Source organism: Arachis ipaensis, chromosome B3 (genome assembly GCF_059453495.1).
Source record: "Arachis ipaensis isolate K30076 ecotype BB chromosome B3, ASM5945349v1, whole genome shotgun sequence".
Lineage (NCBI taxonomy): Eukaryota > Viridiplantae > Streptophyta > Magnoliopsida > Fabales > Fabaceae > Arachis > Arachis ipaensis.
The window spans coordinates 25555599-25561907 of NC_142438.1; positions in this window are offsets into that span (position 1 = coordinate 25555599).

The following is a 6309-nucleotide window of genomic DNA, read 5'->3' on the forward strand; positions in this document are numbered from 1 at the left end:
GATATAGTACCTGGCACACTCTCAACATTCCTTAAGATCATTCAGTCCTTTTTGAGTCCTCGACTCATCACAACCATCATTAAATCATGATTTCCATTCTGAGCTCATTAGCTCATCAATTTCCCAATTCATTGTCAACAATCAGTATATGCACCACTCTTCCTTCTCTCTTAACTAACTCATCCGCAATACACCAGAAACCTAAACCTCCGTTTGCTAACCTTTCATAGGAAAACCCAACTTAAACCCCTAGGACTTTTCCCATAATCCAACGCCCAAAAACAAGCCCAAGAGTCTTAAAATGGTGTTAAAGAAGCTTACGACCCTATTGGGAAGGTGAAATAGTTGAAAACAAAGTTTAAAATTATGAAACAGGGCGTGTGCGTCCGCACAGGGGTGTGCGTGCGCACACCCAGGAAGATTTTGAAAGTGTGCGAACGCACAGGGGTGTGCATACGCATAGGTACTAAAATTTATAAAGTCTGTTCACTCGCACAAGTTGTGCGAGCGCCACTGACAGACGTCCCTTCCCGACTTGTGCGTGCGCACAGGGCTGTGCGTCCGCACAGGTCGTAATTCTTCATTGATGTGCGCACGCACAACCTATGCTAGCACTGCTACCAGAGCCCTTTTCCCTGCCTGTGCATACGCACAGGTCTGTGCATCCGCACCGAATAACATTTTTGCAGGGTTGTGCGTGCGCACAGGACTGTGCGTGTGCACATATCAGAAATCCTAAAATTCTGCAACTTTGCAGAATTTCAGATTTTCAACACCATCTTTGAATGATCATAACTTCCTCTACAAAATTCCAAATTTTGCAAACTTTATATCAAATCAAAGGGTTTTCAATAATCTTTAAATATAAACCAAATTTAACAAATTTTGAAAACCGACGCAAAACTTATGATCAGATAAAGTTCACCAAAAATCTATCTTTACCCAAAAACCACATAACCTCAATTTTGACCAAACCTCAATCCAATACCGATTCAATCACTATCCAATATCAAAATCAATCCCATTTCATTCCAATTTCAATCTCTCACACCATCCTTACCAATTTCAACATCATAAATTCATCAACATATTCCAAAATCATCAACTTATCATAATTCACATCATGTATCAACAATCTTAACAATCACCTTCATTATACCAACAACATCACTAATCACCATCAATTACCAACCACATCAACAACAATAAATCACATATCCAACATCAAACATCATAATCCCTCAATACCATCCATCATTATCGAATTCACATATTTCTCATCAACTTTCATAATCATTAAATACCAACAACCTCATCAAATCATATAATCAATATTACTAGTATTTGAATTCGTTTCACACAACACCACCACTTCATTTATCAATCCTCATTAACAACACCAATCATCAACACTCAATAACACCAACAATTCCCAATAATCATCATCAACCACAATAATCCAAAACAACCCACAATTATCATCCATTCACATATAAATATTCATACACCAACAATATTCAATCCTATCTTAGGGTCAACTAGCCTAAGTGTCCATGAACATTACATATTACATAAAGAAAATCGAAACCATACCTTGGCCGATTCCCAAATGCTCCAAACACCAAAACGAAACCACCAAACTTGATCCAAAGCCTCAACCAACTCCAACAAACACCAAAGCTCAAACTAACAACACATATATCACCAAAATCAAAACCTAAGATACATAAAACAACTAAATAAAAGGGTTTAGTGAAACCTTACCTTATCCAACGTGAGTAGGGGTAAAATCCAACAATTACCCGCTACTAGAGATCACCTAAACAACCAAAACCACAAAATCTACTCAAAAACCAAATATGAAATCGTGCAGAATCTTAGGGCAGAGAACTGGGGAGTGAGCTTCGAGTTCTTACCAAAAAAACTTAGATAGAAGAGAAGAGCTCGTCAAGAGCTTCGCGTGACCGTAAACGGCTCGTCAATCGGAGCTCCGTAGCTCAAGTTATGACTTTCGGAAGTGGATGATGAATAGTGCTCCCATGGCTTCTCTTCTCTCTTCTCTCTTCTCTCATAACCGAACTCTCTCTCTCTCTCTCTCTCTCTCTCTCTCTCTTTAATGAAAATGAGCTGAAAGCTCATTAAAAGAGACTTATATAAGTTGGGCTTGGGCCCAACTTGGGTCCGATCCAACCCGTTAGCGTTTTTAACCCGTTCGGTTTAACTTTGGGCCAAACCTTTAACGTTAACGCCCGGTTTTCCATTTCTAAAATTTTTCTAAGGTTTTCGACTATTTTTCACTTTTTCTCGCACAGTACCAGGCAGACTTGAACCGGTTCAACCGGTTTAACTGTCGGTTCGTGGTTTTTCACGGTTTTTCGCAGAAAACACATTTTCTGACTCGAAAAGACCTACTGAGTCTAAAAATCATATTTAAATCCCCAAATTCTCATTCTAACTTTCCAGAACTTAATTTGGGCATTTAAATTATTTTATTCGTGAAAAACCCGGTTCTTACATCTCGGTCTTCTCAAACAGTTTCAAACCAAACCATTCCTCAAACACTTTTCGAATCATTTCCAAAATAGCAAATCATTCTCAATAAATAACCTATTTTCAAATATCAAGTCCTTTCCAAATTTATTTTAAAATCAAATTCCGATATCAAATCGGGTTTAATATCAAATCAAATTTCAGCATTAAATCCTTTTCTAAAATCAAACCGTTTCCAAAATTAACCTAAAAGTCAATAATAAATCTTCTCTAATAATTCAAGGAAAACCACTTTAACAACATCAATCAACTAATCCAAATATCCCACTTTCTCAATCGATCAGTTTATCAACCAAACTAATAATCTCATTCAACCAAACCATCTCAATTCAACTCCTAAGACTCACAAAATCACAAAAATGTATTTTACGCGTTAATATTGATTTATAACAACCTTGTAATGTAAAATAGATTTAAGAAAAATCCTACCTCGATGTCGCAATCGCATAATTTTAATACAACAGTCCCGCTTAGCCTAAACTCACAATAGCAGTGGCGATTCCAACACAACCGGAACGATGGTAGCATCACCAACTTCGATTACGCTTGCAGCAACATCAAATTTGATGGAATCAAACGCAGAAACAACTCTAAAAATTTAAGGCAACATCGAAAATAAAATGGAATTAAAATCATAACAAACAGATAAATGAGACCAAGGCAGTTCAGAGTATAAGAGTGGAACAGAGTTAGGAGAAAGGCTAGACCTAGGGTAGTGACACTGAACTTGAATTGGGGCAAGTCAACAGCAATGGTAGCAACATTAGAACTGGCAGTAGCAATTCCAATCACCCCAGCAGCAACGATTCTTAAAGAGCATCAACCATCATAGCCTACAGCTGCGGCGGCTTAATCCTAAAACATCAACGCCTTAAAGTTCTCAATCAACGGATGGCAAGACAGTAGCAGTGAAGGTTCAGAAATAAAAATAACTTATAGTAATTAAGGAAAATAAGAAAACAAAGCGTAGCAGTAGTAGCACGGTGACCGTAACAACAATAGGGAAGATGGCCTCCTTCCCCACCTTTGCTCGTGACTTCGGCGGCGGTGAGCTCCACAGACGACGATGGCGGAGAGAGCAGCGGCGGCATAAACCACCCTGCAACGCCTTCTCTCTCTCCTTACGTTGTTCTGTCTCTCTCTTTACATCGGGTCCTGCTTGTGGCTCGATAGTAGCTCGCAGCGCTGGTGCGACGGCAACGACTCCACGGCGGTCCGACGGGGATGGTGATGACGAGGTGCAACGAAGCTAGCGGCGCATGGCACGATGACAGTGGCGACACTCCTCACTCGCATGAGCTCCCTCTGCTCCGCGACACACTCTCTTTGTTCCTCCATCATCGGCGACCACGGTGGCGCAACGAGCGGCAGTGACTCGCCGGCGCACTCTCCCCCCTTCTCCTCTCTTCTGATTCGCACGCTCTCCTCTCTTTTCTTTCTTTCGGTTGATTTTTGCTGCTGCTATGTGTTGCGTTGGTGAGTTTGATTTTAGAAGAAAAGGAAAGGGGTATGGCGTCTGAAGGGAATGGGGTAATTAGGATTAAAGTTTTGTGTTTAATTTTTAGGATTAGGGTTTGATTTGGGGCAATTTGAAATTAGAGATTTTTTGGTTAATTGGAGTTTGGCAAATTCTAAATCAAATTAGGTTATATTGTATTAATTTTGAAATCTAATTTAATCCCTCAAAATTACTTTAAAAATATTATTTAATTATCAATTTGCCAATTGACTTTTAATTAAGTATTTTAATTACAAATTAGAGATAATATAATTAATCCTCTTTGTTTATAAGAGTTAAAATATTAAATTCTAAAATTTTAACTATTTAAACTAAATCATATAAAATTCTTATTCTTTTGCAACTATTAAACTTCATAACTTAAATATTGAAAATAATTCGATAATTATAAAATCAGATAAAACCTTAAATTACTTTAAACTCAATTAATCAAAATTTGTTTTAATTATCTTTAATAAAATAATTTCAGAGATTAAAATACTTAATGATAAATAAATCTAAATTAGCTCTTAATAAAATCTTCTAAAATTTCTAGGTCTTACAGGGTTCCACTTGAGATATAAGAGCAAAATTATTGAATTCGTCTCTTCTCTTACTTGAGGATCTAGTAGTAACTCCATGAGATGGATCTCCAATAATGAACTCATGTGGATAGTTCTTCAAGAACTTCCATTCTTTGGGCCTTGGTAAAATCATTTCAGATTGGACATGATTCAGTTCTTCATTGTTCAGATTTTCAGAGTTATCTACTTTAGTAGGAGACAAAACAGGATTGTCTCCCGTATTCTGGTCTACAAAAATAGGGATAATTTTTTCCAAATAAGGTTCAGATTTGTTTTGATCATGAATCCTTTCAGAGCTGGGTTTAGTTTCAATTTCTGCATTATTTTCTTCAATAATACTTGAAATGGTGTTAGAATCACAAAAGGTGACATGTATGGACTCCTCTATTATTCTATGTTCCTTGAGGTAAACTTTATATGCTTTACTAGTGGTTGAATAACCAACAAAGACACCTTCATAAGATTTTGGATCAAACTTTCCAAGGTTATCTTTAGTATTTAAAACAAAATATTTGCATCGAAAAACATGAAAGTACTTAAGATTAGGTGGTACTCCTTTCCAAATCTCATATGGGGCCTTCTTTAAAACTTTTCGAATGATGGTTCAGTTCAAAATGTAACAAACTGTGTTCACAGCCTCAACCCAAAAGAATTTTAGAATTTTATTTTCACAAAGCATTGCCCTAGCCATTTCTTGAATGCTTCTATTTCTCCTTTCAACAACCCCATTTTATTGAGGTGCTCTAGGATATGAAAAATGATGTGAAATACCAAATTCATCACAAAATGATTCAAAGTCTTGATTTTCAAACTCTTTTCCATAATCACTTCTTATGGAAATTATTTTCAATTCTTTTTCATTTTGAATCTTTTTGCATAGAGTTGAAAAAACAAGAAAAATATTATTTTTATGGGCTAAGAAAAAAACCCATCGGAACATAGTAAAGTTATCAACCACCACTAAACCATAATGTTTACCACCTATGTTTTGAGTCCTAGTAGGACCAAAAAGATTAATATGTAGCATTTTCAATGGTCTTTTGGTAGAGATGTCATCCTTAGATTTAAAAGAATTTTTAGTTTGTTTACCCAATTGACAAGCATCACAAGTCATGTCTTTGTCAAATTTTATTTTAGGAAGACCTCTAACCAAGTTTCTTTTTACATATTTAGAAATTTAAAACATGCTAGCATGTCCTAATTTCTTATACCATAACTATTTTTCAGATTCAATGGAAGTGAAACAAGTAACATTTTGTTCTTTTTGTTCCTCCAAGGTAAGTCCATATACATTATTGCATCTTTTATCTTCAAACAAGATTTCACTAGATTTTTCACACACAACCAAGCATTTCAATATCTTGAAAATAACTAAATAGCCTAAATCACACAGTTGGCTAATGCTTAGAAGATTATGTTTCACTCCATCAACTAAAAATACATCATTAATAAAAGTAAAGAAACTTTTACCCACCTAACGTACGACCACTATCTTTTCTTTTTCATTATCACCGAAAGTCACAAAATCTCCATTGTATTTGTCAAGCTTGATGAAAAATGTGGACTTTCTGGTCATGTGCCTAGAGCATCCACTATCCAAGTACCACATGTCATTCTTCTTCTTGGATGCTAGGCAAAACAGCACAAAATTCTTAAGTGACCTTAGGTATCCGAATC